At 46.9% G+C, this 13,134-nt stretch overlaps 1 protein-coding gene across 3 annotated transcripts in view; it reads right to left on the reverse strand.

Moving 5' to 3' along the window:
• The window catches only part of Kcnmb4 (potassium large conductance calcium-activated channel, subfamily M, beta member 4), a 55,999-nt gene that overhangs the window by 11,171 nt on the left and 31,694 nt on the right, over positions 1 to 13,134 (reverse strand). Inside the window, exon 3 of one of the 3 annotated variants that reach the window (XR_003948751.1) lies at positions 7,217 to 7,300. The exons of the other annotated variants lie outside the window; for them this stretch is intronic. The gene's annotated coding sequence lies outside the window, so the exon portion shown is untranslated. The remainder of the gene's footprint in view (positions 1 to 7,216; positions 7,301 to 13,134) is intronic. 3 annotated transcript variants of the gene reach the window in all.

Genomic DNA, 13,134 nt, shown 5'->3' on the forward strand with positions numbered 1-13,134 from the left:
GTGTGCACGTATGCACACGTGTAGGCCGGAAGTCAATCTCAGGGGCCATCTCTTGTGTGCTATCCACATTTCTCAAGACAGAGCATACTCGCTGGTTTTATGTCAATTTGACACACGCTAAAGCCATCTGAGAGAACTTAATTAAGAAAATGCCTCAATTAGATTGGGTTGTAGGCAAGCCTATAGGGCATTTTCTTAATTAGTGATTCATGGGGCAGGACACAATCCATTGTGGGTGGTACCACCCCTGGGCTGGTAGTCCTGGGTTCTATAAGAAAGCAAGCTGAGCAAGCCATGAGGAGCAAGCCAGAGAGCAGCACCCCTCCAAGCCCTCAGCCTCAGCTCCTGCCTCCACATTCCAGTCAGCCTTGCTCCAGTTCCTGTCCTGACTTCCTCCTGTGAGGAACAGTGCTGCGGAAGTGTAAGCCGAATAAACCCTTTCCTCCCCAAGCTGATTTTGGTCATGGTGTTTCATCACGGCAATAGGAATCCTACATAAGACACGGGGTCCCTCATTGACACGGAACTTGCCAAGCAGTGAGGGTGGCTGGCTAGAGATGCCCAGGGACCTGCCTGTCTTCTCTGCCTCCCCAGTGCTCAGACTGAAATCATCTGTCTCACAACAACAGGGCGGGGGTAGGGTTTGGGGGGAGTGGTCCTCTGACAGTCATCTTACTGGGAATTAAATTCAGGTGCTGACCGAGCCCAGCCCCCTCTCTGCCTGTTTGTAAAATCCCTATCTAGCCCAACCTCTCCCAGTGTGACAGTTTCTGTCTCCCCAGCTCATCCTGCTGAAGCGCTTGCTCTCCCTCATCGGATGGACCCCCAAACCTCTCCTCCAGGGTAACCCCCACTCTGGCCTCACATGCTATGGAAGGCTGCCAGCCTGGAGCTGGATGCCCGTGAAGGGAGCTCGGGCAGGCACAGGACCACCCAGACTCAGCCCACAGCAATTCCCTCCACAATGTACTCAATGCTTCATCGCCATTAATGTCTAAGTTAAATCCAGTATCCTAGAATTAGATCCTCAACCAAGAAAACCCACTTGCCCACTTGTTTCCTCACTTTTACACACCTCGCCCTTCCCTTTGGTGCAGTGTGATTACTCAGAGAGCTATGGAAATTAAGGTAAGTAGGTGTCTTTTGTTGCAAAAGACCCAGTGAGAATCTTTGATCCTGGAAGCTTGAAGGGCTGCTCCTACAATAATGTTATCACTTTACAAGGTTCCCAACTGTTAGGAACCTTGTTTTGTTACAATGTATAGGATACACAGAAGCTATTTTTAAATTAAGTCATTTCCTACTGCATGTAGGAAAAGAGAAACAGGCTAGCTTTCTATCCAGGCTACCAATGTGTCTGGACCCCTAAATTATGTACTGTTGTAGTTTGTCAAAAGACCCTCACTCACAAAGACCACAGAGACAACTATCATTGCAAAACACATGAAGATTTTACTTATCCAACATGTCGGGGAACCTCCTCTCAGTACGCAGGCCAGAGGAGAGACCCAGAACAAAGAACACACTTTTTGTAACTTTGTAAGGGCCAGATATAGGCACCAGGGTAGTCTGGCTTATTTTAATTGGTGTATCCAATAACCTTTTGAGACATTGGTTGGTTTGTATAGGGTGACTTTCATTTTGTCTGTCTTTGAAGTTTTTAGTGTGAGGCAGGGCAGGGGAATTGTTAATCTTGTTTTTGATCATTAAAACTATGTTTTTATATTTGTTTAGTCAGCCAGCTTTTTATTTGGCTCTGTACTTGGACTGCTAGTACAGTTTGGAAAGTCTTTTTGAAGGGGGAAGGTATGGGGTAGTCTTGAATTTATTTTGGATATTACAGTACTACAGGGCACACATACCACAGGGCACACTCACTACAGGGCACACTCACTACAGGGCACACACACTACAGGGCACAAACACTACAGGGCACACTCACTACAGGGCAGAGACACTACAAGGCACACACACTACAGGGCACACTCACTACAGGGCACACACACTACAGGGCAGATTACACTACAGGGTACACCCACCACAGGGCACACATCACTACAGGGCACACTCACTACAGGGCAGATACACTACAAGGCACACACACTACAGGACATACTCACTACAGGGTACACTCATTACAGGGCAGATACACTACAAGGCACACACTAAAGGACACACACACTACAGGGCACACTCATTACAGGGCACATTCACTACAGGGCAGACACATAATGGGGCACAATCACTACAGAGCACAGACACTACAGGGCACACAAATAGTAGTAGCTTTTTACCCTCAATATTGTCCTCTGTTGTGAAATTGTGTCTTTTAGTTAAAAATGCATCAAGCAGATAGTAAGATACTTCTGAATCATAGAATAAACTGGATTCGTTTTGAGGCCCTGTTCCTGTATGTCACTCTTCAATATGTCAATGCAATGAAAGTATTGTTGAGAAGCATGCACCGGTATTAAAGTGATGAGTTATGACCAAGTCATAGCACCCATGTGGGCTAGCTGCTGCCTGACTATATCCCTGTAGCATATGATGCCCAATATTTAATAAAAATAATGTGTAAATAATTAACAGCTGAACTGGCGAGGTGGCTCAGCGGGTAAGAGCACTGACTGCTCTTCCGAAGGTCCTGAGTTCAAATCCCAGCAACCATATGGTGGCTCACAACCACCTGTAATGAGATCTGACGCCCTCTTCTGGTGTGTCTGAAGTCAGCTACAGTGCACTTATGTATAAGATCTTTGGGTCAGAGCGAGCAGGGACTGAGCAAGCAGAATTGACCCGAGCGAGCGGGGCCAACTGGAGCGGATCGAGCCGAGGTTCTAAATACAATTCTCAACAACCACATGAAAGCTCACAACCATCTGTACAGCTACTGTGTACTCACATACATACAAATAAATAAATAAATCTTTAAAAAATAATTAACATTAACAGCAGACTGGTCATTGGAACATGGTAGAAAGAAAGAAAGAAAGAAAGAAAGAAAGAAAGAAAGAAAGAAAGAAAGAAAGAAAGAAAGAAAGAGAGAGAGAAAGAGAGAGAGAGAAAGAAAGAGAGAGAGAAGGAAGGAAGGAAGGAAGGAAAGGAAAGGAAAGGAAAGGAAAGGAAAGGAAAGGAAAGGAAAGGAAAGAAAAGAAAAAGAAAAAGAAAAAGAAAAAGAAAAAGAAGAAAAAGAAAAAGAAAAAGAAAAAGAAAAAGAAAAAGAAAAAGAAAAAGAAAAAGAAAAAGAAAAAGAAAAAGAAAAAGAAAAAGAAAAGAAAAGAAAAGTAAAAAAGAAATCCACAGAAGGCTGCTATGCAGTGAGCGGTACATATTCCTAGAGAGATCCATTTTTACTTCTGTGGCCATTGACCAGTATTAATATTACAGATAGGGCCTCCTTTGCCCACAGCAATGACAATAACATGGAGTCTTAAAGCTGTACCTAACCCATAGACCAGCAACCTTGTTATAGATCTCTAAATTTAAAGCACAGAGTCTCTAGACATACACTTGGGCATTTAACAAGGCTTTCTCAGGACTTGGTTCTCTTCCATTCAGCCACTTGGCATTTGCTTAACACCTACGGCTGACAGGCATCAGGGACACCCCTGCTTGTTGGCTTGCCCATTGGCAGTCAACGTGAGGGCAGGAACACTCTGTCTATACACCCACCGCCGGGCACTATACTGGCACGTTGATTTGAGGCGTTCTGTGGATGCTTGTTGTTGTTTCTGGCTAGAACCTGTTTTAAGACGTGATGGATATTTGCACACAGTGCACAGATAATAAAAGAGGAGGAGGGTTTAACTGTGCTTGGGTGGGGGAGGATATATTCTCCGAGCAGATGCAAAAGGACAAAAGGACAGGGGTACAGGCTTTGGGGAACGGATGCACAAAGAATTTACCGAGAAAGGGCAGGCACACGGGGAAGGCTCAATTGTGCCAGGCTGGCATTTCCGATTAGCTTGCCATCAGTAGGGACCATGAAAAGGAAGGCGTTTACAGTAATGCTTCATCAGTGAGACTTCACAGAGACTCTTGTGCTTTCAGATCCCAACCCAGGCTCGAATCCTGGTCACCGCTAGGGACTTCCTCAGGGATGTTAGCAGGAAAGACTCTGGAGTCACAGGGCAGAGGTTTGAAGCTGATCTCAATCGTGAGAAGAGCTGAACAGCGAGGTCTCCAGGCTGATAAAGAAGTATGAATGGAGTCTGGCGAGAGGCACCACAATAAAGTTAGGTAGAAGGAATGGCATGAGGTAATCTACAGCTCAAAGGGATAGGAGTGACTTACAATGACCTACAGTATGTTTTATGGAGAACTTGATGGCGGAAGCTCATAGGCCTTTAAGTGTAGAAGGAGGAGGGATTAGCATTGCTCGATTTGATTGGAGGAGGAAGAGGAGGAGGAAGAAGAGAAGGCAGAGGAGGAGAAGGAGGAGGAGGGGCAGAGGAGGACCAGGAGGAGGAGGGAGAGGAGGAAGAGATAAAAGAGGGAGAGGAGGAGGGCAGAAGAATCAGGAAAAGGAGGACCAGGAGGAGGAGGGAGAGGAGGAAGAGATAAAAGAGGGAGAGGAGGAGGGCAGAGGAAGCAGGAAAAGGAGGACCAGGAGGAGGAGGGAGAGGAGGATGAGAAGGAGGGGCAGAAGGAGGGGCAGAAGGAGCTGGAAAAGGAGGACCAGGAGGAGGAGGGAGAGGAGGACGAGGAGGAAGGGCAGAAGGACCTGGAAAAGGAAGACCAGGAGGAGGAACAGCAGCAGGAAGAGCAGGGGGAGGAGCCAAGAGAGGTGGCCGAGCTGTTGTAGCCCCACAGGGAGAGGTTACAGCTCCAGGTTTCTGCTCCCTGAGCCTCCGGAGAACCTTATAGTTGATCTGTCTGCCATGATACTCAGACAACAGTCTGCCCCCAGAGTGAGAGAGACTGCAGCACTAACCAGGTCTTCTGACTGTGGTAAAGTCACTGCCATCAACCAACACCATACACCAGAAACTTCACCACTGCAGAGAAACTCAGCCGTCAGTCCCTCCCCACCGCCCTCTCCCCGGGGTGACCTATGACCTCATTTATTTGCTTAGTGGAGATATGAAAACTCTCAAAGAACTATTAGAGACAAAAAAGAAGTCCTTGACAACCAAAGATGTTTGCAAATGGGATAGCCGTGCTGAGGAGAAAGAATACAGAGAAAGGATGTGGTAGGCATTTAGTTATTGGGGCTTTGTTTTGATTTCAATATGAAATGCCCCTCCCATCCCCATGGGCTCATGTGTTTGAACAACTGGTACCCAACTGGCGATGCCTACCTGCCTAGCTGCCTTCCTCCCTTTCTCCTCCCCCACCCTCCATCTCTCTCTGTAGCCATGGATGGCTTGAAACTCATTATGCAGACCAGGATGGCCTCCAACTCAGAGATTTGCCTGCCTTTGGCTCTGCCTCCCAAGTTCTGGGATTAAAGGCAGGAACCACCATGCCTAGCCTTTCGTTTGTTTCCTGGTGCTATTTGGAAGACTATAGAAATTTTAGGAGTGGGGAGCACCGCCAGAAGAAGGGGGCAGTAAGGATGGACCATGAGGTCTTAGAGCAATGGTTCTCAACCTGGGGGCCACGGCCCTTTCAGCAAACTTCCATCTCCAAAAAATATTATGATTCATCACAGTAGCAAAAATTACAGTTATGAAGTAGCGATGAAAATAATTTTGTGGCTGGGGGGGGGAGGGGAGTCGCCACAACATGTGGAAATGTGTTAAAGGATCGCAGCAGTAGTAAGGCTGAGAACCACTGTCTTACTGCCTGGTTCTACTTCCTGTCTGCTCTCACCTTGGCTTCCTGACTTCCCACACAATCTGCTGGTCCTCTCTAGCATCTGCCTCACTCCTGTCGATGTGCCTTCCCCCAGCACGATGAGAGGACCCTCTCCCCTTAAACTAGGAACCAGAATAAACCCTTCCAACCCATAAGATGCTTGCTTCTCAACAGGCAATTGGTTTCAGCACACACACACACACACACACACACACACTCACAGGCACTAAATTTGTACTTAATAAAGGATTGGAGTGAATGATTGAAAAGATCTCCCAGATGTGAGAGGCTGTGAGTCTCTGAGTCCACATAAACCCACCGTAAGCCACAAACATTCGTCTGGCCCCATTGTACCTAATAGGAAACTGAGGTGCGGGCTCTTGGGTAAGTAGTCCAAGGTCACCCACTGAGGTTAGAGCAGAGCTATGCTTAGAACTGAAGTCTCCTGACGCGCAGCCCTGCCCTGCATTCCTGCAGCTGATGGCACTGCACTCTGTGACCTACTTGTCCTGTGGTTCTTGGTATTTTTCCTCCCAAACTCCCCTCAGGGCTCTCTTTGAAGGCTGCATAAAGCATCTTAAATGAAAAGTGATTTGATAACATCACATTTGTGACTTCCTTTTTATTGCCACGATGATAAAGGCCATCGGAAGATGAACTGGACTCGCCAGCAGAGAGGCATTTCTGATTAATCATCAGAAAATAGGCTCTCAATTTCACGTTTTTTAAATAATGCATGGTGTTTAGATGTCAGACTTAGAAGGAATGTTGGCACGGATTCCGCCCATAGCCCACAGCTTGCTGGAGACAGCAAACACTACTTTTTTAAAAATACAGATTTGGAGATTAAACACAGCCTTCAATTCTGATGTAATCTCTCAATATGGAACGAGACACAAATGTGCATGCGAAAGACTCCAGATGCACTGCTTTGTTCATGATATGTCACTGAACTCGGTGTAGAAAGAGAAAGCTAACGCGATCATTTGAGAAGAAAAAGAACTATGGCGTCAAGCCCTTCTCCAATCAAAGATTAGGGGGAAAAAAAAGTCTCTCACAGAAAATAGAAAACAACATTAGTAACATAAAACAGTCATTATCTAATTTAACGGTTTATTCGAAACTCAGATCTGAGCCAGAGCGGTGGCCCAGGAAGTAATGGTGTCAGCTACGCGAGCCTCATGACCCGAGTTCAAGCCCCAGAACCTACAGAAGAAAGCCGGATATAGCGCACATCTGTAATCCCGGGACTCCTCGGTTGACACAGGGGGTGGAGCTAACTAACAGGCCAGCTAGCCTGGGGTACACAGTGCTGAAGTAGAAATAAGACAGGTCTGCTTCAGTAAGGAGGAAGGGGAACACTGATCCCTGAGCATTGTCTTCTGACCTCCACACGCAGGCCATGGCATAAACTTACCCTCTCACCCCACCCTGTCAAGCCCAGGTTCCATTTTTGTATGCAAATTAATCCCGAGAGGATTTTTTTTCTCAGTAATTTGTCCTAGAGAGAGAGAGAAAAAAAAAAAAAAACTGAAGAAAAACAAGGAAAAATCTCATAGCAATGATATGCTTAAATTCAATCTGTAAATGTATTAAAATAAAGGTGTTATTAGAGCAAATCTGTTTCAGGAATGCAAAGACATAGTGAAAACCGTTTACAACTGACCGAGCATTTCTCACTATGGTGGTTATAAGCGTATTCAGAAGGATACATCTAAGTACAGCATCACCCTCACGAAACTCACTCACCATAAGGTGACTGCACGGCATGCTCCTCTATTGAACGGGGGCTCCAGACCACTCATCACTTGGTTTTTTCCTAACATTGTCTCTCTTGCACAGTTAGGATTTTATAAGGCATCCTAAGTTATTCTGAATGCATGGGGCTCAGAACGAGCGTCGTAAAATCACCCAGCTTGGGAGTGTTAAGGATGTGTGTGGAGGTCGGCCGGTCCTCGGTCTATCAAACTTTATAGGCGAGAAAACCAAGCCTCGTGTGAGCGAGTGGCATTTTTCTGATCAATTGCTTTTAATTCTCTGTTTTAGTGGCTTTTCAAGTGTGTTTTGCAGAGCTCTCCACTCATTTGAACTCAGGCTGTTATGTTCATCTGTCTTTAAAATGCTAAGGGTAAAAATATACACCCCAGAATTAGAATATATCCATTCAGTGGCGTAAGTATAGCATATTTACTTTTTTCTGAGCAATAGACTCTCTTTCTCTTTCTCCTCTCTCCCTCCCTTTCTTCCCCACCTCGTGCATGTGTGTATGTGTGTGTGCGCACACTATATATATATATATATATATATATATATATATATATATATATATGTATGTATGTATGTATATAGCTTTACCCATTAATAAAACTCCAATTATTTAACCAGGCAATGTCCAAGCCTCCAACCAGAGGACATCTCCACCACTCGTTACTGTTCCTTACTTGCTACAAATGGATAAGACAGAGACAAACATATATCACGACTTAGGACGCAGATGCAGTCTTTATCCAAACCCAAATAAAAGCAAGACAATGTCACTCTTGCTTTGCAGGCTAGGAAAACCAAGATGGGGAAGCTGAGACATTCACCCAAGATATACAGTGAATCAAAGGTAGAGAAGTGTACGCCCACATATCCAGTGTCACGTGGTGGCTGAGGTTAAGCAACTCTTAAGATGCACGAGGTGGAACGAGCTCACCCATCTAACTCTGGGGAGTATGAGGAAAGCAACCTTGGTGGTGTGGGACGCAGAAAGGAAGCAGGGAGAGACAGCAGCCAAGGTGTAAGGCGATATGAGGACAACCAAGGCACAAATAAATCAATACTCCCAGAATGACAGTATGAGGAAACGCCTGGGTCCAGCTTCCTCCTAGAACTACTGTGCTGTGCCAATGTCTAGTAGTGACAATGACGAAGGTGTCCCCAGATGAGGGGACAAGGTGAGAGGTACAAAAGCATCATGGAAAACAGAGCCATTGGCATGGAGGAGAGAGCAGGCAATGGGAAAACTCAAACAGTCCCCACTTCTCTTGGGTCAATAAAACACACACTTGCTCTCTCACACTCGGCTCTCCAACCTCACTGGCCTTACATTTATCACACATACGAAGCTTCCCAGCCTCAGAAACCATGTACCCCACAGCACCCCTCTCTGACATGGTCCTTCCTCTTACTTGCTTATACCTAGCTAACCACTGAGCCACACCTCTGTCTCTACCAATGTGGCTCACTCAGGTCTGCAGTTCTCCACCATGTCAATAAGATCTCAAAGCAGGACCTGCGAGTCTTCCTTCACTGTATCACCTGACTTTTAAATTATACAATCCTGTCGTTCCACGGAAGGCTGAGACATTGTCTGCTTTGTTTTGTGGTTGTTTCATCTCTGTCTGTCTATTGGCTCATGACTGGCATGTAACTCAGTAACAGAACTTGAAGCTGGCTAGGAAGTAGGAAAAGAAATTAATCAAGAGGATGATGATGAAAAGTGAAACATATAAAAAACAAAAAAAACAAAAAACAAAAAAAAAAAAAAACTCTAGGCTTTCAGGCCCAGGCTTGAGAATGTGACCTTTGTGACTCAGTGCTCCAAGGCATGCTAATCATAAAACAGATAGTGACATTCCTCCACCCACCCGCTTCCTGGGTTCCAGGAGTGTTCATTCAAAGAAAGTCACCCTGACCCACCCTGAATGTTGCTGGAACCCGCTATGCAAATGTGCTATTGTTAGAGGCTCATAGAAAACTGTCTTGACTTTCCACTTCTCTTAACTGGTATTTTTGGTATTTTCCAACAACGCCCTCCCCATCCCCTTGAGTTGTGGTTTCTTCCTTTAAATACCCCTTACCCAGCTACTCAGGGTGCCACAGTCCTCTACCCCTGTGTGGTGTATGACTGTGGGCCCCAGAGCGCTCTTGGAATAAAAAGTCCTCTTGCAGTTTGCATCAAGGCCGTTTCTCATGAGTGATTTGGGGTGTCGCCTCTCCTGAGTCAGAATATGGTCTTTCAACGGTAGGAGTCTTAAAAGTGAGACCCAACCCAGTCAAGAGAAGACAGCCAAGACAAGGAACAAGGCTCATCAGACCAACGAGGGTCACCTCGGCCATGTAGGCATCTGAACCAAAGCAGCAGCAGCCCTGCAGGTAGCATTCAAGAGATGACACAAATGCTCTGGCCAAACTGGTTCCTTTGACGAGGGTTTGCGAGCACAGGTCTAAGACGTGAGCTGTGACCTTCCATCCTTTCTGGTGTACCTATGGAATGAGTAAACCCTGCAAGAAAACTCACTCCTCTCCAGGTGCTCGCTCACCAGGGAAGGCAAAGATGAAGGCGTCTTCAGTGTGCTTGCCGTAGAATCCCCAGTCTATCATTACAGCGTGCTTGTTAAGGGTGGCTTTTACTGAAAAAGCCTGGAACCATGCCCCTCCCTGCCCTCAAGGGCAAAGGGAGCAGGGAGGAAAACTCTGTTGAGTCTGTACACAAAGAAGACACACCAGGACCAACTGCAGGGAGGCAGGTCAACTTTATTTGGGCTGATTCAAGGCTTATAGAATTTTGGGGAGGAGGGGAGGGAAGGAACATCCAAGATGGGCCAAGGTCATTGGCTGAGGGTTTATTGGAAATGCCTCGTTAGCACAGGGAAGCATTTCAGGAATCGAGAGTGCTAGCTGGACAGGTCCTACTCCGGAGAAACTTGTAATCTAACCACGTGACTTTCTGCAGGTAGAGGCGTGGGGAGGGAGTTGAATTCCCCAGACAAGGTCAGAGAAGGGGGAGCCCTGCCCAGTGAAAGGGAGTCCTCCACGATTCGCCAAGCTCTGAACACTACCGGGTCAACAGTAGGCTTCGACCTTCCTTAATTAGCAGGGCAATGGAGAATAACAAGGAAAGTGTGGAATTCAGATAATAAGTCATCCCACCTGAACAAAAACTATAGATAAACATCTACACACAAAAACTCTGCATACAAAATCTACACATTAGAAAGATGGCGGGCACCATGGATTAGGGAGGCAGACTAATGTCAGGTACTAAGAGATCACGATGGATATAGCCCTGGGATGAGGTTGCCCTAGAGAACGTGAAAAACTTCCATTTCTGGTGGCTGTCTGGCCCTGCAGATTCCCCTCCAGAACACAGGCTGAAATCGTAAGACTCCAATAATCTCTACCTTACATTTTAAAAATAACACACGTTTCTTGAAAAATGGAAGTTCCTGGTAGCTATGCCTCTTAATTTCCTGCAATTATGTGAAATCTAAAGGTCGCTTTAAATATAAAGTTCACCTTATCAGGAGCATCTGGGAGTGGATGCCGTGAGTCTATTTTAACTTCTCCTGTAGCCGTAGTAAGAAACTGCACCCAGAGTGGATGGCACCAGGGAGCTGCTATCTCACGAGCCCAGCGACACCCCTGTTTCATCTCGCTTATGCCAGGAGGGGAGAAACTGAAACTCCTGCTTCCCCAGAGTCACTTGAGAATAGTGATAAGCCAGCCTCACTTCTAGCTATACTCGACAGTCTGCAGACAGGTTGGTGACAGGAGGGATAGAGGATGTGTGCCCATTCCGATGGGGAGGTGGCAGGTTTGAACTCCCGTGCTCAGATTACCACAAGGGGTATCCCGATTGTAGAGGTGACAGAAGCCCCTCTCCTTGTTCACCGGAAGCCCCTTCCTAGCCTACTGAGGTGGCTCTGGGAGGGAGGGGTATTGCTTACAGAGGACCCAACTTGTGGTCACAGTTAGAAGGTTCTGCATTACCCTCTGACCTTCAGGAAGGGACAGGAGCCCACAGGTTGATCCAGTCACCATTTTATGCCTACAAAATGGGAGAGCCCTGACCAAGGTTCGGAGAACCGGCAAGCACAACCCTGAGCCTCAAAGCTGGCGCTCAGGACAGAGTGTCTAATTGCTCCGTCTGCATTCCACACGGCAGTTTCTGAGCCGTGTCTTCTGTAATAACGTGGCGTTATGAGTGAGTGTTCTCTGAGTCCCGTGAGCCTTCCAACACAAAACTGAGCCCATGGGGGGTGGGGGGGCAGGAGGACATCCTTCCCTCTCCCCCTCCCCCCCCCCCCGACTCTGCACAGTGGTCAAATGTACAGGTGTTGTACTTGGTACAACACTTTGGCATCAGAATTGAGGAAGCGTGGGAAGGTTGAGTGAGCGCTTGAACTTGGGGATTTGATGCTAAGTCCAGGTATGCAGTTGCCAAATTGGATAGAGCTGCAGGGCATTGTGGTACCGGGAAGGAACTAAGACACTGCTTAGGCTGAGGACCCTGCATATCTGGCATGGGGGTATAGTGAGTGTGGTGACTACAATACGGAATAATGAGCGCACTGTTTTCTTTTGAGTGCGTGGTATGGGGTCTGTTCCTATCAAGACGGTTGTCACTACTGGGGAAGGACAGTCCTTCTGGACTGGTGGTGGTGATGGTGGGGATTCAGGATCCATACCTGCATGAGAGGCAGAACAGAGCAGAGTGGGAAAGGAATCAGGAGCTTCATCAGCTGGGCAGGGCAGCAGGCGGGGCAGCAGGCGGGGCAGCAGGCAGGACTGGGAGGTCCGTCTCCACCTGCATTCTGAAATCAGTGCCTGGCTAGGAGTAGTAGCTTTCGGAGTCTCCCAGTTGTTCAGATGGCTCAGTACAATCTCGCTGACCCCCTGGGAACTGTTCCCTGTCTCGGCTCCCACCTCACAAGAAAAGGGTCCCCTACTTATTAAACTCTGTCTCATTTTTCCTCGGGCAGTGTTCCAGTTCTACCGTGTGCACGCCACACGTCCAATTTCCTTTCACTCCCCGGTCGGTTTGACTCTGTAGCAGGCTCCTTTCTCTACTTGCGTTTTTGCTGCTCTTTCCCAGTGCTCGGTTCGTCCACAAACTTTTAGTGTATAGTGGTAAGGGTTTTAACACGAGCTCTAACTGCTTAACGAGTAATTTATTGGCTTGAATTATTTTCATACGATATATTTAGATCATATTCTTTCCCCTCCCCCAACTCTTAAATCCTGCCCACTTACCTACCCACCTAAGCTTATGTTCCCTCTTCAAAAAAAAAAAAAACCGACAAAACAAACACCACCACTCCCCCGACCTCAAACCCCCCCACACACACACAGAGAGAGAGAGAGAGAGAGAGAGAGAGAGAGAGGGAGAGAGAGAGACGGAGACAGAGACAGAGACAGAGATGCAGTCTGAAGTCTGTTTCGTGTTGGCTAACTTCTCCTGAACATGGGATCTGCCTAGCATAGCTTATATATCCGGTGTCACTCCCTTGGAGAAAGCAGATCCCCCCCCCCCCCGTGGGTATCAAAGGCAAATAGCATCTTGGTTAG

The sequence above is a fragment of the Mus musculus genome, chromosome 10, assembly GCF_000001635.26.
Source record: "Mus musculus strain C57BL/6J chromosome 10, GRCm38.p6 C57BL/6J".
NCBI lineage: Eukaryota > Metazoa > Chordata > Mammalia > Rodentia > Muridae > Mus > Mus musculus.